The sequence below is a fragment of the Protopterus annectens genome, chromosome 2.part0, assembly GCF_019279795.1.
Source record: "Protopterus annectens isolate FY-2018-M chromosome 2.part0, PAN1.0, whole genome shotgun sequence".
NCBI lineage: Eukaryota > Metazoa > Chordata > Ceratodontiformes > Protopteridae > Protopterus > Protopterus annectens.
Window position 1 is genome coordinate 1,307,069,534 of NC_056728.1, and position 26,952 is coordinate 1,307,096,485.

Below are 26,952 nucleotides of genomic sequence, written 5' to 3' on the forward strand. Positions count from 1 at the left end.
TAGTGAGATCGTGATACAAGGAGGATCGGGAAATTTGCCCTTTCCTCACTGTAATGCAATCTCAGAGTTGGTATATATAATTACTGGGGGATGTGGGCAGAAATCGTTGAATGGTGTATTTGATGTAATGCCATTCCTTCACTGGAGCTTTCGATAATTTAATATAGACCCGACTTTTTGACTTTGTTAAACTTGTAGGGGACTCTAAATATGCCGTACTTCATGTCATTAACGTTTAAAAAAATACCTCAGAGAGGGGAGAGGGAAGAGGAGGGAGAAAGCAAACTTTAAGTAAAACAATTTTTTTTCTTAACAGTAATTTTTTTTACAGTGCATGACTTTATTTGCATGCTATCAAGTAAAGTTTTCTCAGTTGTCTAAGTGCAATGCGGATACTAATATAAACAGGTACTGATGTTTTTTCTCCCTTATTCTCTCTTTCTCCTTGTTCAGTTTTAAGAAATGTAGACGCTGCAATGTTAAAAAAGAACAGTATGGTCAAAAGAGCATGACAAAAGAAAAACTGATGTATTTTTTCTCATTCTTGCATAGAGGAATGACTAGATTAAGGCCCTGAGCTTGATCTAGTAATAAGTTTTAAGATAAAGCAAGTAAATGAAAAAGAACACTGAATATTATAAAGCATTCATAGGTGTTTACTAGGCTAACAACACAAGGGCCTTTTTAAGCCTAGCCATGCATCTTGAATCTCTGACAAGTTCTGATACCCTTGATAAGTGTAAGCATGAGCCTGGGTGCCAAAACCAGGGTTGAATTTCTGGTTTCCCATCCAACTGTCCAAGCTGCACTCGAATTGGGATGGGGGAACTCTGTTTCACATGGATGGGGAGTCTGTTCCATAGATGGGGTAGTCTCTGGGATACTTACCTATCTCATCAGCAGATCCTATTTATATCACAGGCAAGGTTTAAGTCTTTAGAACAGTAATTCTGGTGCTGTTTGCTTTGTGGATAAACAGGAGTTCCATCAGCATGGGGCCTGACAATACCCTGTATGCCAGGCATAGATCACCCCTCAAAAGCCTGCAGGTGACAGAGTAAAGGGATAGGGCCTTGAGGCGGTCTGCATAGGATATTTTACTTATGCCCTGTATTCGTTTAGTGAGGAACCTCTGTGGACATTCCAATTGTTGGATATGCCTGGTTAGGTACACACCAAATGGGACATTGTACTCAATGATAGGTCTGATGAATGTCAATTACAGTGGAACAATGACCTCCTTGGACTTAGATGCAATGCCTTTGTTTATAACTAGTGCAACACAGAATGATATTCTCACCACTGTAGACAATTGAAGGTCAAAGGCTAGATTACTATCTATGTGTGTCCCTAAGTCCCTGACTAATGGGTCAACTCTAAAGGGTGTTTTGTCAATATGATAGTTACCAGGGATGGACGACTTCCCAAAGGATACTATTATGCATTTCTTGGCATTTAGTTTTAGTCCATGGCTCTGACACCAGTTGTTTTTCTGTGTCGGATCCTCCTGGAGAACATTTATGTTAGTGTAAAACTCAATGATAGCTCCTACTTTGCAATCATCTGCAAATTTAGTCAGCCAGAGACCACTGACATTGGCCTTGATTTATGAGAAGTAAATGCCAAAAAGGAGCAGTCCAAAGACTGATCCCTGAGGGACTCCACTTGTGACTGGGCTCTTTGTAGAAGTCAACTCCCCAATTCTAACTTTCTGGGTCCTGTCTGTGAGCCAGTTGGCTATCCACTGGGTAACATACGGGTTTGTACCTAACCTCTTGAGTTTGTCAACAATGCCCGAGTGAGGTATTGTGTCAAATGCCTTGGCCAGGTCAAGGTAGGCAATGTGAACAATTTTGTCCTCGTCCATCGCTTTGGTGACCTTCTCAAAGAAGTCCACCAGATTGAGTAGGCATGACCTGCCCTTGACAAAACCAATCTGGGTCGGGTCCAGTGTCTGAAGGTTTACTATATCTCTTTTGATCATCTCCATGATAATCCTTTCCATGACTTTACATATAAGACTGGAGAGACGCACGGGTCTGTAGTTTCCAGGGTCTGTAAATGGCCCATCTTTGTGCAGAGGTATGACTGTTGCCTTTCTCCATTCATGAGGCGCAAAGCCTGTTTGGAGGCTACAGTTAAACAGTAATTGCAGAAGCCCTGACAGATCATGTTTCATGCTATTTAGAAGGCATCCTGGGATATTGTCTGGGCCCATTGAGGCAATGTTTTTGGTCTTAGACAGAACATTAAGGACCTGTTCCCTATTGATAGTAGGGAGAGTTATATTTGACAATATTTCCTGAGCGAAGGTTGAGGGGGAGAGCAGGGTAAAGTTGTAGCTGAATTTATCAGCCAGGAGGTTTGCTATATCTTCTGGCTCAGTATAGGTAGCTCCATTTACAATGAGCTCTGCACACAATTGTGTATTGCCTTTGAGGTTGCGGATAAAGGTAAAGAATGGTTTGTGGTTGTCCTTGGACTGCGAGCCCAAACGTACCTCAAATATGGCTTTGTTAGACTTTGTTTGTCCTCTGAGTTGTTTGCTTAGTTTGACCAGAGTGCTTTTATCCTGCTGGGTGCTGTACCTCTTAATTGTTGCCATGATTTTCTTCCTTCTGTTATATAGCCTATTGATTTTGTGATTCCACCAGGGTGGCTTGTTTTTTTGAGTTAATTCTGTACTTCTTCCTGGTGGGTACAGCTGCCTCGATGCAGCTATTAACATACTTGTACAGGGTTTCTGTGAAAAGTTCTGCATAGGCAGCAGTGTTCTCTGTGTTTTTTTTTTTTATTTTACAGTTTGTTTACCAGGATAGTCCATTCGGCCAAGATGAGCCCATTTTCAATGTAGTCCCGGGGAGAAAATCTCCATAAAAGACAATTATACAATGTAAATAAATCATAAGAAATTAAGTGATACAGTAATATAGGTGAAGAACATAGTATTACAAATTTCAATATACAATAGGAATTTAAAAAAAAATAAGAAAAAATGTTATTAGGTTCTCACTTAATAGCAAGAGGTTAGCCTTAGAATAGTTCCTGAATATTTCAGGTTTGGCTGGGGGTCCAGGTTTTATTTTTACTTCAAAGGAGACCATTTTGTGGTCTGACCTTACCAGGGAAGGCATTACAGTAGGGGGTGTGCAGCACTCTCCCATATTAGTGAGGACCAGATCCAGTATGATTTGGTGTCATATAGGATTCCCAGTTAATAGTGGGGTAATTAAAGTCACTCATGAATATGGTATTGGGTTGGATAGTTAAGTGTTTCTAATAAGGTTAAATACATGGTATGGGTTTCCTAGGTCACAGAGGGGATCTATAGCTTGCAAGGAAGTGGTATTGGATTTTGCCTGTGGTGATTTTTCTAGCAAATGAATGTATGCTTAGAAGCAACTCTGTATCTGGTTCTCATGTCTCCATGGAGACAATCTGATAAACAAAAATGGCTAGGAGATAATGTTTTCTGAAAGCATTCAAGTGTTTTCATATCTGGGAGAGCTTTAAAGATAAGACAAAACCAGACAGCACTTTGTAGAAGCAAAGGCTGTACCATTCGTCTTAGCATGGATAATCTTTATTAGGTTAACCAAAGTCTATGAGTGTGGCTGTCAGTTTGGGACACTTGTTCCTTTTAGAAAGGTAAAATTTCAATATTTGAAGATGGTTATAGTTTTGTGTGTTAATATTAAGTTAAAAGGTTTTAGGAGGTATTGGGGGCATGCTCATTTTTGTGAGGGCTATCAATGAAACAAAAAGTTTTGTAAGATGTAACATAAGCTCAAATAGAACTTTTTAACATAATGATGCCTTCTGTAATGTGTTTAAATGTCAATGATCTCGCAGATAAATACAAAAAAAGAAAGAGTAGTGAACAATATTAAAAACATACAGTGCAAATAGCTATGTTACAGGAGACATACTTGAACTGAAAATGCCAATTTGATAAAGAAAGGTTTCCAGGATAGTTATTCAGTAGAATACCTGTGACAAAGGAAAAGAGGAGTACTTATATAATTGCAAGAGGAGCTCCAATAATGATAGAAGAGGATAAAAAAGATAGCAATGGCAGATTTGTAGTACTAAGGGCTACTGGCAAAGGAGGAGGATTACACTGGCATGTACTTATATTCTACCTAAAACTGCTATGATGGAGCTTAAGAAAATTCTGGAAGAAATAATCAGCTTTCAGCAAGGAATATTACTTAATAGGTGGGGACTGGAATTTGATTTGCATCAGTGAAGATGTGTCTGGGGGACCTAGAAGGGAAAATACATTTTTCAAAAATTTATGAAAATATTTGGCATGGAAGATATGAATTTTGTACTAGGAGCGCAGAGTGAATCTACATATTACTCCCCAAGATACAAAAACTGGGCTAGGCAAGAAAGACTTTACATTTCACAGGAACATGTGCATTTAATTGAAAGTCTTGATATACATCCAATAACTATTTCAGATCATGCACCAATAATAACTAAAAAAAAAAACACAGGGTAAAATGAGACACTGGTGCTTTCTCACCTATCTGTTGAAAAGAGATGAATTTAAGGAGTGTGTAGAGGAAATTATTCAAGAGCTACTAGAGAAGACAGTAATTTTTCCTAAAATATAGCTACACAGCAGGATAACATTAAAGTAGAGTTTAAAATAGGGTGGAAATAAAAGAAAGAGAGGAGTAACAAAAATTATTTAGAGAGACTGACAAATGTTAAAGTATTGCAGAATAGGGGGAATCTCACAGAAGAAAAGGAGGAGCAAATGCAGATGCTAATTAGGAAATAAGGGATTACCTCAATAATATGCATGAGTTTAGAAAGATTGCTGTTAAGCAGCTGATTTTTTATAATAATACTAGAGCACAAAAACTTTTAGCACAAAAATGCAGGCAACAGAAAGTAGAATGGGCTATCACCAAGCTAACCGAGCCTATAGCAAGGAAGATAACAGATCCTGTAGAGGTACAAGAAATATTTTGGAAATTCTATGAAAGTCTGCATAAAGCACAGAAATATGGAAAACAAGAAATGGCACAAATGGAAATGTTTACAGAAGAATTAAATATGTCAAGGTTAGATGTAGATGAGTCTCAATTACTAACATTTAGGAGTAGATGAGATAAAAATAATGACATATAACCAATCTATAGGAAAGTCCCCAGGAATAGATGGTATTCCTGTGGAAGTTTGGAAGCAAGAAGGGAAAAACTGATAAAGATCTGGAAGGTTTTGTTTAACAGTATTTTAAGAGAAGTAGTACAAGCATCCTGGAAGAAAGCGGTGATGGCTTTGACACCTAAAGAGGGCAAACACCCACCAGATCCAACTTCATACAGGTCCATTTCAATATTAAATCATTATTACAAAGTATTTATATCTATAATGGCTAAAATAATGGCAAACGTTATGCCAAAATTGACAGATATGGATCAATGCGGTTTTGTGGAGGGGAGGCAAACATTTGACACCATTAACAGAACACTGATGATCCATAGGGAAGCAGAATGTAAGAACGTACCACTGTAGTTGGTGGGTCTTGATGCAGAGAAAGCATTTGAAAGAGTAAGCTGGGACTTTCCAAGTAGGGCAATGGGAGCATTTGCATTCCCAAGATAAAATTATAAGGTTGATTAGGAGGATATATGAGGTTATCGGAGGTGAATATTAAAGTAGTGGGTTCCTCTCTGATAATATCTGCTTGACCAGAAGAAACAGGCAGGGGAGTCCTTTTTCCCCTTTCTTATTTACATTATATTTAAAAGCACTAGCAAAGAAAGTAAGGGACTCAGAAATTCAAGAAAATAATTGGTATGGTAATCAAAAAAAGCTGGCTCTACTTGCAGATGATATTATTTTATACCTGATAAAACAACAAAAGGACATTTCAGTGTTGTTGAACATTTTGAAATAGTTTCATATCTTTTTGGGATACAAAATGAATGAAGCTAAAACAAAGGCAAAAGCTGTAAATTATGTACCCACACAAGAATTGGTTCAGCAATATCCATATTTATGGTGATATAATAAAATGAAGTACTTAGGAGTATGGATTAAAAATATTTCTGGTGTGGTAGCTAAGGATATGTGAGAAAAGACTAAACAAAGCATAATACAAAAACTAAGAAATTGAAAGCTGTGTTATATAGATACGGATAGTAAGATACAAGCAGTTAAAATGCTTTTAGTCTTATATACATTTAAACCCAGCCACTGGGGATGCATAAGCCAGTGCATTTCTTCATGCTGGTCCCAAGCCCAGATAAATGGGGAGGGTTATGTCAGGAAGGGCATCCAATGTAAAACATTTGCCAAATGACATATGTGGACAACAAAACAGATTTCCATACCGGATAGGTCGAAGTCCGGGTTAACAATGACTGCCACCAGTACTGTTAGCCAACAGGGTGTTGGTGGAAATTGGGCTACTGTTGGCTGAAGGAGAACGGGAAGGAGAAGAAGAGGGGGAAGACACGCCCGAAGGCAGAAAGAGAGGAGGAAGGTTAGGAGTGTGGTAATGAGGGGAAGAACTTTGAATGTCGGTAGTACAACTGCTATAGGGAGAGAGCTAGCTGATATGATGGAGAGAAGGAAGGTTGATATATTATGCATGCAAGAGACTAGATGGAAGGGGAGCAAGGCCAGGTGTAACTGAGGCAGCAGGTTCAAATTGTTCTATCATGGTGTGGCTGGGAGGAGAAATGGGGTAGGGGTTATTCTGAAGGAACAGTATGCCAAGAGTGATATGAAGGTGAAAAAAGTGTCTGATAGAGTGATGTTTATGAAGCTGGAAATTGATGGTGTGATGATGAATGTTGTTAGTGCATATGCTCTGCAAGTTGGGTGTGCGATGGATGAGAAAAAAAAAATTTGGAGTGAGTTGGATGAAGTGGTGGTGAGTGTACCTAAAGGTAAGAGAGTGGTGACTGGAGTGGATTTCAATGTAAGTTGCTGAAGAAAACAGAGAGGATGAGGAAATGATCAGTAGGTATGGTGTTATGGTGGGGTCTATATTACAATCGCGAAAGTTTAATAGTTCGAATGTATAAACATCGAACTGTAAGCATCAAACTAGTAAATGATCGAACACCTATAAAAATATTTTTAGGACCAAAAAAAAAAAAACTAACGAGTGTAGGCAGAGGGGCAAGCCCCCCTGCACCACCCACATGGGGGGCTATGCCCACCACACCCCCTGCTACTTAAATATACGAACTCCGAGATCACGCTACAGTGTGGGAAAGGGAAATCTTTCCTTTCTGCACCATACTCCGTTAAAGTGCGATATTGGAGTTTGTATATTTAAGTAGCGGGGGGTATGGGGGGGTGCAGGGGGGCTTGCTTCCCTGCCTTAACACCCTTTACTTGTTTTTTTTTTTTACAGGGTCTACTAGAATTCCGATGGTTTAATGTTTCGATCACTAAAGTTCGATATCTAGCGATTCGAAGCATTAAACCTTCGACATTCTAATATAGACCCGTTATGGAGAGGAATGCAGAAGGTCAGATGGTAGTGGATTTTGCAAAAAGGATGGACATGGCTGTGGTGAATATGTATTTTAAGAAGAGGGAGGAGAACAGGGTGACATACAAGAGTGGAGGAAGATGCACACAGGTGGATTATATCCTATGCAGGAAGATCAGTTTGAAGGAGACTGGAGACTGTAAAGTGGTGACAGGGAAAAGCGTAATTAGGCAGCATAGGATGGTGATCTGTAGAATGATGTTGGTGATCAAGAAGAGAAGGAGGAGTGAGAGGGACGTGCCAAGGGTCAAATGGTGGAAGTTGAAAAAGGGTGATTGTGAGGTGGAGTTCAGGCAACAGTTAAGACAAGTACTGGGTGACAGTGAAGAGTTACCAAATAGCTGGGTAACTACAGCAGAGCTGGTAAGGGAGAAGGTGACATCTAGACAGAGGAAGGAGGACAAGGAGAACTGATGGTGGAATGAGGAAGTACAGGAGAGTACACAGAGAAGAGGTTGGTGAAGAAGAAATGGGATTGTCAGATGAAGAAAGTAGACAAGAGTATAAGGAGATGAGGTGTATGGCAAAGATAGAGGTGGCGAAGGCCAAGTATAAGGCGTATAGAGAGTTTTATGAAAGGTTGGACACAAAGGAGGGAGAAAAGGACCTGTACAGATTGGCTAGAGAGAGGGACTGAGCTGGGAAAGATGTGTAGCAGGTAAGGGTAATAAAGGATAACGAGGGAGACATACTCACAAGTGAGGAGAGTGTGCCAAGCAGATGGAAAGAGTACTTTGAGGGGCTGATGAACGAACAGAATGAGAGAGAGAAGGGTGGATGATGTGGGGATAGTGAATCAGGAAGTGCAGTGGATTAGCAAGGAGGAAGTAAGGACAGCTATGAGGAGGATGAAGAATGGAAAAAGCTGTTGGTCCAGGTGTTTAGGAGAGATGGCAATGGAGTTTTTAACCAGATTGTTTAATGAAATCTTGGAAAGGGAAGGATGCTTGAGGAGTGGAGAAGAAGTGTTTTGGTACCGATTTTTAAGAATAAGGGTGATGTGCAGAGCTGTAGTAACTACAGAGGGATAACACTGATCAATCACAGCATGAAGTTATGGGAAAGAGTAGTGGAAGCTAGGTTAAGAAGGGAGGTGAGGATTAGTGATCAGCAGTATGGTTTAATGACGGAAAACAGCACTACAGATGCAATGTTTATTCCAAGAGTGTTGATGGAGAAGTACAGAGAAGGTCAGAAGGAAAGCATATGACAGGGTGCTTAGAGAAAAACTGTGGTACTGTATGAGGAAGTCAGGAGTGGCAGAGAAGTATGTAAGAGTGGTACAAGATATGTATGAAGGTAGATTGACAGAGGTGAGGTCTGCAGTAGGAGTGACGGATACATTTAAGGTAGAGATGGGATTACATCAAGGATCAGCTCTCAGGCCTTTCTTATTTGCAATGGTGATGGACAGGTTGACAGACAAGATCAGACAGGGATTCCCGTGGAGGATGATGTTTGCCGATGACATTGTGATCTGTAGTGAGAGTAGGGAACAATTTGAAGAGACCCTGGAGAGGTGGAGATGTGCTCTAGAGAGGAGAGGAAAGAAGGTCAGCAGGACTAAGACAGAATATATGCGTGCGAATGAGAAACAGGATAGAGGAATGGTGAGGATGCAGGGAGTAGAGTTGGCAAAGATGGATGAATTTAGAAGCCTGGGATCAACAGTTCAGTGTAATGGTGAATGTGGACAAGAGGTGAAGAAGAGAGTACAGTCAGAGTGGAGTGAGTGGAGAAGAGTGTCAGGAGTGATTTGTGACAGATGGGTACAAGTAAGAGTGAAAGGGAAGGCCTACAAGAGGGTAGTGAGACCAGCTATGTTATATGGGTTGGAGATCCTGGCATTGACAAAAAAGCAGAAGTCAGAGCTGGAGAAGGCAAAGTAAAAGATGTTAAGATTTGCAATGGGTGTGATGATGATGGAAAGGATTATAAATCCGTATATTAGAGGGTCAATTCAGGTTGGACGGTTTGGAGACAAAGCCAGAGAGGTGAGACTGGTTTGGTTTGGGCATGTACTGAGGAGGGATGCTGGGTATATTGGGAAAAGGATGCTAAAGATGGAGCTTCCAGGTAAGAAGAAAAGAGGAAGGCCTAAGATAAGGTTTAGGGATGTGGTGACAATGGACATGCAGGTAACTAGTGTGACAGTGCAAGATGCAGAGGACTGGAAGAAATGGAAACAGATAATATGCTGTGGCGACCCCTAATGGGAACAGCCAAAAGAAGAAGAAGTCTTATGCACAGGTCAGGCATATTTTTATCAACCACAGGAAAGGTTGCAGACAGTAATTAATAAAGAGCTAAAGGATTTTATATGGGAGGGGAAGATGGCAAGAGTCAACTGGGATAAGTTGATTCTTCCAATACAACATGATGGACTGGGATTACCTGATTTGAATGGGTATTTCAGAGCTATACAGTTAAGGCTCCTCTACATAGCACAAGCAATAACCTATAATTCAAAGAGGAAAAGAATGATGATGAAACTGGGAAGCTGGAGAAATAAGGAGAGACTGGTATTTTGGATGCAGATCTTTAAAGAGAATAACAATAATCATACAGAACATAAAGTAGCAGTAAGTACTGTAAAAACTAAGCTAACACGGAAATGAAGAAAGGAGATTCTGCCGACAGGGATGACTGCAATTAGGGATACAAACAATAAGCAAGAGGAGGCTGGAATTTATTGGAGAAAACTGTTAAAGGAACCATGGTACTGGGAGCAAATAACTAGAGGGGGAAAGGTAACAGAATGGGAAGATGCCAAGAATGTATTTGGACTGCAGGTTAGAGACTGCCTTCCCTATCAAGGATTGATATCACAGTATAGGCAAAGAGACAAAAAAAATAGGTGGGTCCTAAATGAAAGTCCAGCACTGGTAGAGTTTAGTAGAATCTACAACAGAAGCTACTGTTCAAAAGGGAATAATTAGTAGAGCATATAAAATACTGCATGGTCACTATACGAATCAATCACAGGAGGTTAGAAAGGATTGGGAAGAGAGACTGAATAAGCAATTCACAAAGAAACAATGGGGGTATATGTATGTCTCCCAAATATTCAACAAAATCTAGAAGATTTAGGATTTTTGCTTGTGAATGTTTACATAGGTATTTTTATACCCCAAGAAGACTCCAGACAATTTTTCCTCAGGTAGACAGCAAATGTTGGAGGTGTAATGGGGAAGAAAGAGGTAATTGTGAACATATTTTCTGGAAGTGTAATGAGTTGGCAGATTTTAAAGATTCCCTGCAGACTACTCTAACAGAGATACTAGCTAAGCAAGTTGGTATATCTAGGGAAATGATTCTCCTGAGCTATGATACAGAATCGGAATTGCCTAGACATGTTAAGGCCTTGCTGAGTCTAATTATGGTGGCTGCTAAAAAGCAATTATTAGAAAATGGAAATCAAAGTCTAAACCAACTGTACTAGAAGTAGTGAATATAGTAACAGAGGAAAAAAAACAACTGGATTTGGGATCTTTAGCTAAGGGCAGGGGCAAATTACATAGAAAAAATGGAACTGTGGAACAATACATACAAGGGAGTAATAAAGTTTAAAAGAAGGCAGGATTTGAATGAGCTATGTAATGTCTGACTGACAGTGGTTGGGTAGATTATAAGTGATGTATAATGTTTGCAACTAAAATTAATTCAGTATGGTTTGTGATGTATAATGCTTTCAACTAAGATTATGTCAATATGGTTTGTTTTTATTTTTTATAAATGTATGACTGCCTGTCTCATAACTGATAATTTAATAAAGATAATACTTGTTAAAAAAAAAAAATAAAACAAACAGAACAGACATTTGATATGCATGTCAGCAGACCAAATGAACCTGCTGCAGGAACATCTGAAAAAAGGGGGGGGGGGGGGCTCACAATGGAGTAAAATGGTAGACCAATGCCCTGGGCAGAGGAATAAGGAAAAATGTGTTTTCCCCACAAGGGGAAGTTAAAATGGAAACTTGTGACATACACACAGACACACACACACACACACACACACACACACACACACACACACACACACACACACACACACACACACACACACACAAGGAAAAAGAAGAAAAAGAAGAAAAAAAGAGAAAATGGTATTTACTACACCTGAACCCACATCAAAAGTGTTCAAAATTCTCAAAGCAGCCTGTAGTTATTTCCTTTCTGGCCAACAATTTTGAACAGCAAAAAGAAACTAGATAGAGATGGCTGCACTGTGCATTATGGGAAGGGAATGGGTACATCAGCAGTCTGTGAAGGTTTTATCTGCTTAGCTGTCCAAACACTTGAAGCTAATTCTTAAAAATTACTGAAGATGTATCTCGTCTCATCAGAGATTACCATCCTAAATAGGATTAGTTTGGAGCCATGCTTCTCCATAAATATCATGCTCTAAAAAATCTCTGTAAATAAATAGTCAAAAACAATGGCAATGCAGATGAAATACAAGAAAAAAATGAGTTTTACGTACATATTAATCAAAAAATTGATATGTATAATTTCATGAAAAGAAGACGAACACTAAATAGGCAAATAAATTAAGTATATTACTTATTCAAATTTACAGTTTTTTACAAAGGTAATCTTGACTGGAATCACTATTACAATAAGTGATAAAAAGGGGTGGGATCCACAAATCTGTTTTGATAATTAAACAGTTCCTAGTATAAGTCATAAGGAAATACATGCCTGTCATTAATTTGAGGTATGGGGCCTAAAAATTCAGTTTCATAACTAGGTAGTTCTTACAGTACATCACTGTATGCTATAAAATGTACCAGAACATTACATACTGAACGTAAAAGCAAATTAAATCACAGTGCACTAACTAATGTCATCAAATAAGCTAACAAAGTATTTGCCATTAAAAGATTCTACAAGTATAAATTACACAAGTCCAAATTCTGACTATAACACAAACTCATGGTACACTGAGTCACAGAAATTCTTGAAGTTCTCTCAGTGTAACTGCTAAGGAGTCAGATGCCTAGGTCAGTATACAAAGTGCAAACTCCACTTCTAAAAAGTGTTTTAGCTTGAACAAACATTTCTCACACTGAATGCACATCTGCATCACCTGAAGATGGGCATGCCTCACATCCTCTATATGTATGTATGTATGTATGTGTGTATATATACATATGTGTGTGTGTGTGTATATATATATATATATATATATATATATATATATATATATATATACACACACGTATGTATATATGTATATATGTATATATATATATATATATATATATATATATATATATATATATATATATATATATACATATACATACACACACACACACACACACACACACACACACACACACACAGGCTGAAGAAGAAGAGGAGGGGGAAGGCATGCACGAAAGCAGGAAGAGAGGAGTAAGGTTAGGAGTGTAGTACTGAGGGTAGGAACTTTGAATGTCGGCAGTATGACTGGTATAGGGAGAGAGCTGGCTGATACGATGGAGAGAAGCAAGGTTGATATATTGTGCGTGCAAGAGACCAGATGGAAGGGAAGTAAGGCCAAGTGTATAGGAGGTGGGTTCATATTGTTCTATCATGGTGTGGATGGCAGAAGAAATGGGGTAGGGGTTATCCTAACGGAACAGTATGCCAAGAGTGTTTTGGAGGTGAAGAGAGTGTATGATAGAGTGATGTTTATGAAGCTTGAAATTGATGGTGTAATGATGAATGTTGTTAGTGCATATGCTCCACAAGTTGGGTGTGCGATGGATGAGAAAGAAAAATTTTGGAGTGAGTTGGATGAAGTGGTGGTGAGTGTACCCAAGGGTGAAAGACTAGTGATTGGAGCGGAATTCAATGGGCATGTTGGTGAAGTGAATAGAGGGGATGAGGAAGTAATGGGTAGGTATGGTGTTAAGGAGAGGAATGCAGAAGGTCAGATGATTGTGGATTTTGCGAAAAGGATGGACATGGCTGTGATGAATACGTATTTTAAGAAGAGGGAGGAGCATAGGGTGACTTACAAGAGTGGAGGAAGATGCACACAGGTGGAGTATATCCTATGTAGGAGGGCCAGTCTGAAGGAGATTGGAGACTGTAAAGTGGTGACTGGGGAAAGTGTAGTTAAGCAGCATAGAATGGTGGTCTGCAGGATGATGTTGGTGATTAAGAAGCGGAGGAGGAGTGTGAAAGAAGGGCCAAGGATTAAATGGTGGAAGTTAAAAAAAAAATGGTGATTGTGAGGTGGAATTCAGGGAGGAGTTAAGACAGGCACTGGTAGGCAATGAAGAGTTACCGAATAGCTGGGTAATTACAGCAGAGCTAGTAAGTGAGACTGCTAGGAAGGTGCTTGGTGTGACATCTGGACAGAGGAAGGAGGACAATGGGACATGGTGGTGGAATGAGGAAGTACAAGAGAGTATACAGAGGAAGAGGCTGGCGAAGGAGAAGTGGGACTGTAAAAGAGATGAAGAAAGTAGACATGAGTATAAGGAGATGAGGCGCATGGCAAAGAGAGAGGTTATGAAGGCTAAGGATAAGGCATATAGAGAGTTGTATGAGAGATTGGACACTAAAGAGGGAGAAAAGGACCTGTAACAATTGGCTAGACAGAGGGACAGAGCTGGGATGTGCAGCAGGTAAGGGTGATAAAGGACAGTGAGGGAAACATACTCACAAGTGAGGAGAGTGTGTTGAGTAGATGTAAAGAGTACTTTGAAGGGCTGATGAATTTAGAGAATGAGAGAGAGAGAGAAGGTTGGATGATGTGGGGATAGTGAAGCAGATTAGCAAGGAGGAAGTAAGGACAGCTATGAAGAGGATGAAGAATAGAAAGGCTGTTGGCCCAGATGACATACCAGTGGAAGCATGGAGGTGCTTAGGAAAAATGGCAGTAGAATTTTTAACTAGATTGTTTAATGAAATTTTGGAAAGTCACAGGATGCCTGAGGAGTGGAGAAAAAGTGTTTTGGTACCCATCTTTAAGAATAAGGGTGATGTGCAGAGCTGCAGTAACTACAGAGGGATAAAACTGATCAGTCACAGCTTGAAGATATGGGAAAGAGTAGTGGAAGCTAGTTAAGAAGGGAGGTGATGATTAGTGATCAGCAGTATGGTTTCATTCCAGGAAAGAGCACTACAGATGCAATATTTGCTCTGAGAGTGTTGTTGGAGAAATACAGAAAAGGTCAGAAGGAGTTGCATTGTGTCTTTGTGGACTTAGAGAAAGCATATGACAGGGAGCCTAGAGAGGAGTTTTGGTATTGTATGAGGAAGTCGGGAGTGGCAGAGAAGTATGTAAGAGTGGTACAGGATATGTACAAGGGTAGTGTGACATTGGTGAGGACTGCGATGGGAGTGACAGATACGTTTAAGGTGGAGGTGGGATTCCATCAAGGATCAGCTCTGAGCCCTTTCTTATTTGCAGTGGTGATGGACAGGTTGACAGATGAGATTAGACAGGAGGCCCCGTGGACTATGATGTTTGCAGATGGCATGTGATATGTAGTGAGAGTAGGGACCAGGTTGAGGAGACCCTGGAGAGGTGGAGATATGCTTTAGAGAGGAGAGTAATGAAGGCCAGCAGGGCTAAAACAGAATATATGTGTGTAAATGAGAGGGAGGGTAGAGGAATGGTGAGGATGCAGGGAGTAGAGTTGGTAAAGGTGGATGAGTTTAAGTACTTGGGATCAACAGTTCAGAGTAATGGTGAGAGTGGAAGAGAGGTGAAGAAGAGAGTACAGGCAGGGTGGAATGGGTGGAGAAGAGTGTCAGGAGTGATTTGTGACAGACGGGTACCAATAAGAGTGAAAGGGAAGGTCTACAAGAGGGTAGTGAGACCAGCTATGTTATACGGGTTGGAGACGGTAGCATTGATGAAAAGGCAGGAGTCAGAGCTGGATGTGGCAGAGTTAAAGATGTTAAGATTTGCACTGGGTGTGACTGGGATGGACAGGATTAGGAATCAGTATATTAGAGGGTCAGCTCAGGTTGGACAGTTTGGAGACAAAGCAAGAGAGGCGACATTGCATTGGTTTGGACATGTGCTGAGGAGGGATGCTGGGTATATTGGGAAAAGGATGCTAAGGATGGAGCTGCCAGGTAAGAGGAAAAGAGGAAGGCCTAAGATAAGGTTTATGGATGTGGTGACAGAGGACATGCAGGTGCAGAGGACAGGAAGAAATGGAAACAGATGATCTGCTGTGGCGACCCCTAACGGGAACAGCCGAAAGAAGATGATGATATATATATATATATATATATATATATATATATATATATGTATATATATGTTTGACATTTGTTTACCGGGGTGGTCTGACTGGGTCTACAGAACCCGTTTTCAGCAGAGGCCCGGGGAGAAAAGCTCCACATACAGTACAATACAAATACAGTATAATTCAATACAAGAAAGATTACATTGAAAATTGTTTGTCTTTTCGTCTTTTCCCATTTAGGGGTCGCCACAGCGGAACACCGGTCTGCTAATGATTGGCAGTAGATTTTTATGGTGCCGAGTTGCCAGCCCGACGCCCAACCTTCAGAGAAGGCACACCCATTCAAGCATGTCTTTCGTAGGCCACTCGATCAAAGGGAGGACATGCAGACGCCACACAGAAGGCACTCCAGCCAAGAATTGAACAGAAGAACATCTTGCTGTGAGGCAACAACGCTACCGCTGTACCACCGCAGCTTCAAAAATTACATTGGAAATAAGATTACATTGGAAATACTATACAAAATATAAGTTGAAAGAATAAACTGCTACAAGATGTAATATATTACTACAAATCTAGACAATTCTATACAGTTAAAACATTACAGACCATAATAGTCACTCTCATCATACATGATGTAGACAGTGTCAGACATATAGCGAGAGAGTTAAGATGAATAGAAGCAATAAAACCTAAGCAGTAGCTTAAGGATATGGTATAGAAGCAGAGAAGGAGTTAGAAGAGCTTTAGGATCTTGCAGTCTGTGAGGGATTCAAATGTGACAGAAGAGGAAGACCTGAGCACTAGGCAGGCTTTATGCAGGAGCAGAGCCATGTACTTCTGAGATGATTTTTTTAAAGAGGCTTTGAAATGGGTTAGGCTAGGCATAGACCTGGTAGCTATTGATAGTGAATTCCAATGTACAGAGACAGAGTATGAATACAGAGAGTGACCAGGTTTCCTTGTGGGTTTTGAGATAGCTAAGGGATTTCTGTCTTCTGATAGCAGGGATCGATTTGGTGTGTAAGGTGTAACTAGACTGGTTAGTGCAGGGCAGGCAGTAGGCTTGAAAATAAGGTTGTGCAAGGTGGATAGCTGAAGAAAGGCACATTGGTTGGCTAGTTCAAGCCAGTTTAATTCTAGGAGTGGTCTGCAGTGGTGTGTGTGTGATATTTAGAGTTTGTAGCAAACTTTGGAACTTTGTTGTAGCACTGTCCCAACTTGCTTAGGGTAGAATTTTACAAGTTAGTTAAGGCAGGGGGCACCATAAAGAAGAGAGGGAAGTACAAATGTTTTTGCAAGGGTAGTTTTGGTTGCTGCAGTAAATAAATGTTTGCTTCTATAAAAGAGTCTCAGTTTTTGATGAGTTTTCTTTATATTTTGCTTTATATGGGGGTCAAATGAAAGTTTATTGTCAATGATAAAACGTAGAAGTTTGGTTTCCTGCACTATTTCTATGGCAGTTTTGTCAGCTGCAAGGATGTTAAAATGATCAGTGACAATGGAGGTGTTTGTGGGATGAAAGAGTACTAGTTTTGTCTTCTTTGAATTAAGAAAGAGTTGGGCATTTCTTAGCCAGGATTCAACTGCTGTAAAGGACTGTTGAGTTTTTGAGTGTAGTTCTGGCAGTGATTGAGCAGTACAGATTATAGTGGAATCATCATCATATTGAATCAGGGTCTCAGGGTGAGAGGCAGTGTGAAGGTTATTTGTGAAAATGTTGAAGAGTAGGGGTCCTAGGATGAAGCCTTGGGGGACTCCAGTAGGGTTGTGGTGAAAGGGTGAGAGTTTGTTGGACCATTTCACTGCTTGTTTACGATCCTTGAGGTAGCTCTGAAAACATTTTACTGTGTTATGTGAGAAGCCTAAGTTAAGACAGTATGTTCAAAAGTAAGGGGTGAGACACTGTGTCAAAGGCCTTGGAGAGATTAAGGAATACTGAGGCTGTATAGCATCCTGCATCTCTGACCTTGTTCACAGTGTCTGTAAAAGATAATGGGGCTGTAGCTGTGCTGTGGCTAGGTCGGAAGCCATGCTGGGTTTTGGTTAAAAAGATTGTTTTGCCATAGATATTGCATTATTTATTTATTTTCATTTGTTTACCGGGAATGTCTACTGGGTCAAAAGGTACCCTTTTTCAGTGGAGGCCTGGGGAAAAAAGTTCCACAATGAATTACCTGCTCATGGATACCTCTCTCGAGAATTTTAGATATGGGTGACAAGGTGGATATAGGACAGAAATTGGATGGATCAAAAGAGTTGCCTCCTTTGTGGATGGGGGTGATGTGAGATTGTTTCCATATGGTAGGTACTTCTGATTTGGATAAAGACCTATTTACAAGTATACTGATTGGGTGGGTGACTGAGTTAGCAGCCAGTTTGAGGTAGTTTGGGGGGAGATTGTTAGCTGAAGTAGAGCAGGGTTTTAGTTTTTGTAGCAGTTTCTTAATGGTGTCAGTGGGTATGGGCTAAAATGAGAATTGGGTTTGTATGACATTATGTTGAGTTTGAGGGTTAGTAATGACAGGGTTAGAAGTAGTTGATGGCCTGGGATCGGTGTCTGAATAGGCTGAAGGGTGTGGGGGGGTCCAGCATTAGGGGTGTTAGTTACTAGGTCTGAAATTGATTTTATGAATTGCTTGTTAAAATTTTTGGCTATTTGTGATGGAGGGGTATCAGGTGATAGGGTGTGCTCTCCATTTCTTCCAGGGTTAAGTAGAGAAGATATGGAGTGCCAACATTTACTAGGGTTGATTTTATGTGAAGATGAAGCTGGGAATAATATGACTTCTTATCTCTGCTGATTAGTTTTGTCACTTTGTTACGCAGTGTTTTGAAATTAACATGATTTTGTTTATTTTTGTTTCCAGGTTGACCAGGCTGGACCCCTTTGCTTCATAGGATCATAGGATCATAGCAGGTTATTAGCTATCGACCCGGAGGTCATTTCAAGCCTAGCCATTTTATCCCAGTTTAATACCATAGATACTTTAGTCAATATCCAGGACTGTATTTAGTAATGGCTGCCCATGTCCAGGAAGGGTATGGGTGCTATCCCTGGTAAGAATTTATGGTGCCCTATCCACTCCAGTTCCTTTTGAACAATGTCATACAGGTGTTCTGCTTCACATGAGTTGACAGCTTATTCTAAAGATGCTGGGAGACAAATCTGCCCCTCCAGCAGATCCTATTCAAGTCGCAGGCCATACTTGCGACCCTGGAATGGGTAGCTCTAGTACCGTTTGATTTAGGGATGTGCAGCAAATTCATTAGGCTTGGGTCAGAGACTGCTCTGTAAGCTAGGCATAAGTCTCCCCTAAGGAGTCTATATGATACTCAGTATAGTGACAGGGACTTTAGTCAGTCTGTTTAAGGCATGTGCTGGAGTCCCTTGTTGTTCTTAGTTAGAAACCTCAAGGTTTCTCCAGCTGTTGCAGATGCTTTGTATGGTACATGCCAAAATAGGTGTTATACTCAATTATGGGCCTGATTAGTGACTAGAACAGAGGGATTATAACTTCCTTTGTTCTACAGGTGATGCCTTTGCTAATCAAGTGTGCTATGTAGAAAGCCTTCCTTACTACATTAGACACATGGTGGTCAAAATTAAGGTCGCAGTCTACTTGTGATCCCAGATCTCTTACCACTTTGTAGGTACATAGAGTACTGCTGTTAATTTGACACTGTGAAGGGACATTGTTTTTACCGAAGGGAATGATGATGCATTTCTTTGCCTTCAGTTTGAGACCATGTTTAAGACCAGTCGTTGGCCTGTTAAAACCCTCCTGAAGGAAACTGACATCACTTGGGGATTCAATAAATGCAGTCGTCCGCAAACTTGGGCAGTCGCAGTCCCTTAGTTTTGGCCTGAACTTCTCAAAGTATATACCAAACAGTAGGGGGTCCAGCAATGATCCTTGTGGCACCCCGCTGGTGACAGGTCTGCAGGTTGATGTGGAGTCACCCACTTTGATAATGTGTGACCAGTTTGTGAGGCAGTTGGCAGCTCATTTTACAACAAAGGGATTTACATTCAGGTTGCTACGTTTATCGGTAATGCCTGAGTGTGGGAGTGTGTCAAATGCTTTGCCAAGGGCTTGATCACATTTTTGAAGAAATCAACCAGGTTTAACCAGCAGGATCTGCACTTGACAAAGCCGAATTGGGTTGGATCCAGGGTCTGCAGTTCATCTATGTCTTTATTTATAAGGCCCATGATGACAAGTTCCATGGCTTTACAGATGAGGCTGGTCAGACTTATGGGTGTATAATTCCCTGGTTCTGTTGCTAAGCCACCTTTGTGGAGGGGAATAACTGTTGCTGTTCTCCATTCTGCAGGAACAAAGCCAGTGGTTAGGCTGTGATTGAATAAGGTACTTAACGGTGATGGTAGTTCATGTTTTAGTTTGTTTAGGAGACAGCCTGGGATGCTACCTGGTACCATAGAGGCTGTGGTTTTGCCTCAGACAAGGCCTTAATGACCTGTTCTTCGGAAATGTAGGGTGGGGGGGGGGTTGAGGGCAAGGTTTGTAATTAAGTTTGGAGAGGATAAGGGAGTGAAAGTTTCAACAAATCTGTCCGCTAGCAGGTTTGCTACCTCTGCGGGATCAGTGTGTGTGATACCGTTAGTCACTGGTTCGGCACATGATTGGGTCTTAGCTTTTAGGCTATGTATGTAGCTGTAAAATGCCTTATCGTTATCTTTGGCTGCAACTGCTAAAGTTTTTCTCAAAGTTATCATTAGAGGATTTGACATGTTGTCTTATTTGCCTGTTGAGACTGAGAAGGGTTGTTTTTCCATTGTTGGGGCCTTGCCTTAGTTTTCTTAAAGAGCAACTTTTTGCATTTATTGTAAAGTTTGTTTCTGCTGGATGTCCATCAGGGCGGCCTTTTATTTTTTACTTGGGATTCTGGCTTTGATTCTGTTCGGAAGCGCTGAGTCTATACACTTTTACAAGTGATTGTATAAGGCTTTAGTTACCACTTCCAGCTGGGGTGGGGCATTTATACCTTCCCCTAACAGGGTATAGTTTGCTTTGGTAAAGTTGTTTAGTCTGACTTTGCCCTTTGTGAAGTCTTGTGTTAGTGCCAGTTCGAAGGCGACTGATTTGTGCTCAGATTTATCTAATGGGGGTCCGACAAGTGTGGTGGTGCATCTGTTTGTCATGTTACTGAGGACTAGATCTAGTATATTTGTTCCTCTTGTTGGGGCTGAACAATTTATTCCAAGGAATTTGAGTTAACAAAGTCAAAGAACTTTTGCACTAGTGAGTTAGAGCTAAAGCAGGTTTCTCAATTGATTGTGGCATAATTGAAATCCCACATGACCAGAGTGTTTGGCAATATTTGGATCGACTCCAGTTTGGTCAAGTAAGCCTTGTGTGCATCATGATCCATACAGGGGGATCTAACTATGACTTGAATGAGGGTCTTACCCACAGTAATCTGAACTTGGAGTAACTCCATGGAGTTGTCCAGTCTAACTAGTCAGGAGGTGAATTTATCTCTAATACAGACAGAAACACTGCCTCCTTTGATTCTCACATGTTTGTTTTGCAGTCTGAAGGTGTGGAAGGCATTGTAGCCTTTCAAGGAGGGTGTACTCTCTGTGGCCTTGAACCAGTGACACTTGCAGCTTCATTAAATTTGTATAAAGTCCTGAAATAAATAAATAAATGAAAACAAGAAATTTGTAGTAAGACTAAGTATGAACAGTTTTGGGAGATGACAAAAAGAATGCTTTAATGAAGAAATATAAAATTATCATGAAGAAAATAAAACTGTGGAAGTTAAAGATTGATGAGACATAACAAGATCAGAAAATGTGGTATAAAAATATAATGGTACAATATTACTGTGTTAACCCCATGGGAAAATTTACCAGAAAAAAAGACTAAAGCTATAAAAGAAATAAATAAGTGGTATGGTAATAAAGTAGAATGTCAGGATTTGTAATGGAAACTGGGGATAAAGAAATTACAAGTGAATGCAAATATGCCTTATAAAAAGAAATGTGATAGAATATTTGTGTATTGTGCTGAAGAAGAAACCACAAAGCATGTTTTTTTTTTTTTTTTTTAAATGTAAAAGGGTGGAGAAATTATGGGAAAATTAAGTGACAAAAACAAATTTTGGAGAGTTAAAAGACAGTAATAATATAAATATGGATATACCTGGATATGTACATTATAAAAACAGAAATAAAGAATGTAAAATAAGAATGGACAAAAGTTTTTTTATATATCAGGTGTTTACATTCCTTAGAGAGCCATGGTGCTGAGTTCTTTTTGATTCTTTTCATACGAATGGGAGCTCGTGTGTTAAACATTTGAAGGATGGTGGTGTTAAAGTATAGTACAGCATCATTAAGGGGTAGTTGTTTAAGGGGTGTCCAGTCTATTTCCTGCAGGAAACTGTTGAATTTATGCTGGCAAAAATGAATTAAGTTCCTAACTGATTGTATAGTGTGTACTCTTAGTTGTTGGGAGTCTGTTCTAAGGGAGTAAGCTGGCAGATGATCGCTCAGGGAACTAGACAGTGTACCAGAAGAGGTGCAATTAGCAGGGTGGGATACTAGAATCCAGTCTAAGGTGGATTGGCAGGTAAGATCTTTACTGTATCTTGTTGGAGCATTGATAAGCTGAGAAAAAACATACAGATTTATACCATTTGTGGGAGAGTTGGAAGCTATGGTTTGCCAATCTATATTTACATCTCCTAAGACTATTGTTTCAAGGTTTATTGTTCGGGATATCAAGGATAACATATTTTCCATCATTGGAATACTGTTACCTAGTGGGATATATATTACTATTATGCAAATTATTTTTGATATACTGAGGTTCAAAAAGGAGATTAGTACCTCAGCATTGGAAAATATGGGTATATTACTGGTATAGGGTGTGATGTTGAATGTAGAGGGATATAGAAGTGCTATCCCCCCCCCCTTTTTTTTTAGCTCTATCTCTTCTGGTTATTGCAAAGTTTGGAGGTATTATTTCTGAGTCTTTTACATTGGGATGTAGCCATGCTTCAGTAAGGGCTAGTATGTCAGGTTTATTTTGATCAATCAAGGCATGCAGTGGGGCTATTTTATTACATATACTTCTAAGGTTAAGTGTAAATATGTTTAAATCTTTGGGGTTACTCTTGTGGTTAGGATTAGAGGGTGGGCCAGGGTTAGGATGTACGTCTCCACATTTGAGTAGATAGGTAATGAGGAATGCATACAATTGGAAGTGTTTTCATTCCTAGATGAGGGTACTGGTGTCAAGTTTGGTTTCATAGGAGGTGAAGAGGCCAATTTGTGGCTTAAAATAATATGGGAGCATATAGGGGAAAAGCTGGGAAGAGATATGTGAGAAGCTGTGTTATTTATTGGGGAGAGGGTTGGAGGAGGTTGTTGATGTGTACTGGTGTGTGGGGGTATGTGAGGCTACAGCTGTAGTGAGGTTGAGAATTAAGAGTAAAGAGGCTAGGCAGGTTAGGAAGAGCTTGTCAACTGTGACAGTGGGTTTAAAAATAGTAAAATGGTATTAGTGTGTTTGAATGTAATATCAGGTGTAAAAAGAGATTATGTTATGTGATGTCTGTGCAGCTGAAGGTAAGGTTGGAAAGGTTTTGACTTCAGAGTGGGCTTTGATAATAAGGTTAGGTGTTTTACCTTGCAGTTTGTGATAAGGATGGATGGGAGAGATGTGATTGGTCAGTACTAAAATTATGGTGCAATGCTAGTTTGCGTGTATAGTAGAAGAGAAGGTGGTACGCCTGGAGTTAATTTAAAATACTTTGCGTTGGTGACTGTATTGTGATGGTAAAGTAGAGTTGTTGTTGTCTTTTGGCTTTTCCCGGTGAGGGGTCACCACAGTGGAACTCCGGTCCACTAATGATTGGCAGTAGATTTTCACTGTGCCGAGTTGCCAGCTCGACACCCAACCTTCAACAAAGGCACGCCCATTCACGCATGTCTTTTGGAACGCCACTCGACCCGCGGGGAGGACATGCAGACTCCACACAGAAGGCACTCCCTGCACACTAGCTGAAAATCGAACAGGAGAACCTCTTGCTGTGAGGCAACAATGCTACCGCTGCACACTGTGATGGTAAAGTAGAGTAAGATGCAAAAAAAGTATAGTAGAGGTGATGGATGTAAGGGAGAGCAGATAAGTTTGGCTAAATAAAAGAAAGTAAGGTGTGCATGAAATGCGGGTGTTGACAAGATAGAGTTGTATATAACTGGAGCATAGGAATGAGGGGGAGTGGTTTGCTTAGGATAAGAGTAGAGGTGCTGGGGGAGGGTGGGATATGGGGGAAGGGCAGGGGAGCAGGAAGTACCCCCCAGATGGTTTACCACCATAAACAATCAGTGAGGTAGGATGTTCATGGATACAAAAGACAAGATGTCCGAAAACTCTAAATACTTGTCTCAAGTCACAGCATCTAATTTTATAGCTATGGGCTATACATATATATCTTTCAACAGTTTTGCAGAGACAGCAGTGTTCTCAGGGTTTATGGGGGATTGAATTTTTGTCATGTTATCACTTAATAGTAGTAAGGTAGCCTTAGAGTACTTCCTGAATATTCTAGAATTAGCTAGGGTCCTGTTTTTTATTTTTACTTCAAAGGAGAACATTTTGTGGTCTGACCTTTCCAGAGAGGATGTTACATTAGGTGATTTGCATCAGGCTTCCATATTAGTGAGGACAAGATCTGGTGCGTTTATACCCCCTGGCTGGTGTAATGACAATCTGGTCCAGGGAGTTTGTGTTTACAAAATCTAAGAGTCTATGTATCTGCACGTTTGGTGTCATATATGATTCCCAGTTAATACTGGGATAATTAAAGTCACCCATGAATATGGTATTGGGTTGGATGGTGAGTATTTTCAGTAAGCTTAAATACATGTTATGGGTTTCCTGGGTCACAGAGGGGATCCTACAGCTTGCAAGGAAATGGTATGTGATTTTTGCCCATGGTAATTTGAACGTGGAGAGGCTCAAGCGCATCATCCTCTTTGACCAGCCTCGAGGTATATTTATTATGTAAGTCGAGACACATCCACCTTCAGTCCCCGTCTGTGCAGTGACTGGTCTGTATCAGTGGCTTTAAACCATATTTCAGTGGCTGCACAGACATCAGCATTCTTAAGGGTAAAGACAGAGCTTCTAAGCAGTGAGGTTTTTGTTTAGACTCCTAGTATTGAGTTGTAAAACTTGTAGATTTTCTTGCTTTTGATTTGCTATTCCGGAAGAACTTTCAGTTTGGCATTGCCTAAAAAAGGCACTATGGGTGAAGATAATGTTTTAGCTAATATTCAGAAGCTTAGAGGGGAGAGGTGCAGACCATCCCTGGCAAAGCAATATGTTCTGTTTACCATCTTTTCCCATGCTGACAAATATTGCACCGCCATAGAATGACACCAGAAACTAAGCCAATTATTAAAGTTAGCCATCTTGGAGAAGGTAAAATGCTGCTCAATGCTAAGCTCATACCAGCCTGGGGCACATATTCCAACAGCTCCATGATGTCTGTCTTCATATAGTGTAGGGAGGTACATCTCATGTCATTTACACATGTCACGGACTATGAGTGAGTCATACTGGTACTTGTAGTCCAATGAACAGTGCGCGTGTGTAACATGATGGCTCCTGTCCCCTGATAAGCAAGTGACTGTGACTTTCTGCTTACCAGGCTTGATGAGAGAGACATCAGTGTGTTTCATGATGGAATCTTCAGTGAGTAGAATGTTGGATTGTGTGGTAGCTTGCGTTATGGGCTTAGAAGTAGAGGCTCCATAAGATATGGCTGTACGTGTTTATATGGGTGTTGTTTTGAAACAGTGTGTTTGGGGTTGCTGAGGGGGTTTGTTATGTGTACTTTGTCTGGGAGGTCTTTGGGGTTTAGGTAGGTTACATTTAAAGTGCCTCAGCATATGTGAATCTATGTGTTTGCTTTGAATTGTGTGTGAGGGGTACAGCATATGTACCACTGACAACCTTACTGATATTGGGAGTGTTTTTATGTGAGAGCTTTGCCTCCAGTGACATTGTGTAAATGCATCATCTGCATACCATACCAGTTTGTTTGAGAATTAACAGTCTGTTAGTAAACATGAGGCAATTTCTATATTACTTCAGGAACCCCATATACACAAAGATGGTGACGGAGGTAGTGGCAAAGTTCATATCAATGGCAACATATCCATTTTTTATTGATTAGACAGTTGGAAACATTTTATTTGTTTTGTTGTGTTTGCTCATTTTATTTTAATTGTAAACAGTTTTTACAAAGGACTGTGGTAAATATGATTTTTGTTCTGTAACAAGTTTGTGCAAGAGTAAATATTCATAAACAAAGACATCGGGGACCTACAGACAATTGACCCTACCCGGTTCGGCTTTGTAAAAGGCAGATCCTGTCTTTTAAACCTGGTGGACTTTTTTGAAACAGTCACTAGGGCCATCGATGAGGGCAGGGCGGTTCATACAGCCTACCTGGATCTGGCAAAAGCCTTCGACACAATACCCCACTCAGGCATCATTGACAAGCTCAACAGCTTAAATGTAAACCCATTTGTCACAAGATGGGTTGCAAATTGGCTAAAGGACAGAACCCACAAAGTCAGAATAGCTGGAGCTATGTCAGACTCTAAGCCGGTCACGGGTGGAGTCCCACGGGGCTCTGTCTTGGGACCCCTCTTGTTCGGCATTTGTTTCTCAGATGTGCAGGCAAACATAGGGGGGTTGTGGCTGACAAAGTTCGCAGACGACTGCAAACTGGGCGCCATAGTCGACACACCAGCTGACACATGCATCCTCCAGAAGGGCCTCACAGAAACAGATGACTGGTGCCAGAGTCATGGCCTTAAACTAAATGCCAAAAAATGTATAGTCATCCCCTTTGGAAAAAACAAAGTGCCCACAAATTACCACATAGGTGGTAATCCATTAAGTACGGAAAAAGTAATCAGAGACCTGGGGACCCAAGTTGACAGTGACCTCTCATTTGACACCCACGTCGCCAAAGTGGTTACAAAGACCTTCTACCTTGCCCACCTTATCATGAAGGGATTCACATCCAGATCAAAGGATGTCACTGTACCCTTATATTCCTCCCTTATCAGGCCTATGATTGAGTAAGGTGCCCCATTTGGTATGTACCTCACCCGGCACCTGCAGCAGCTGGAGAGACCCCAAAAGTACCTTACAAAGAGGATCAA

At 40.5% G+C, this 26,952-nt stretch overlaps 1 protein-coding gene across 2 annotated transcripts in view; it reads right to left on the reverse strand.

Moving 5' to 3' along the window:
• The window catches only part of ATRAID (all-trans retinoic acid induced differentiation factor), a 425,080-nt gene that overhangs the window by 222,716 nt on the left and 175,412 nt on the right, over nt 1-26,952 (reverse strand). The gene's annotated exons all lie outside the window — the stretch shown is intronic.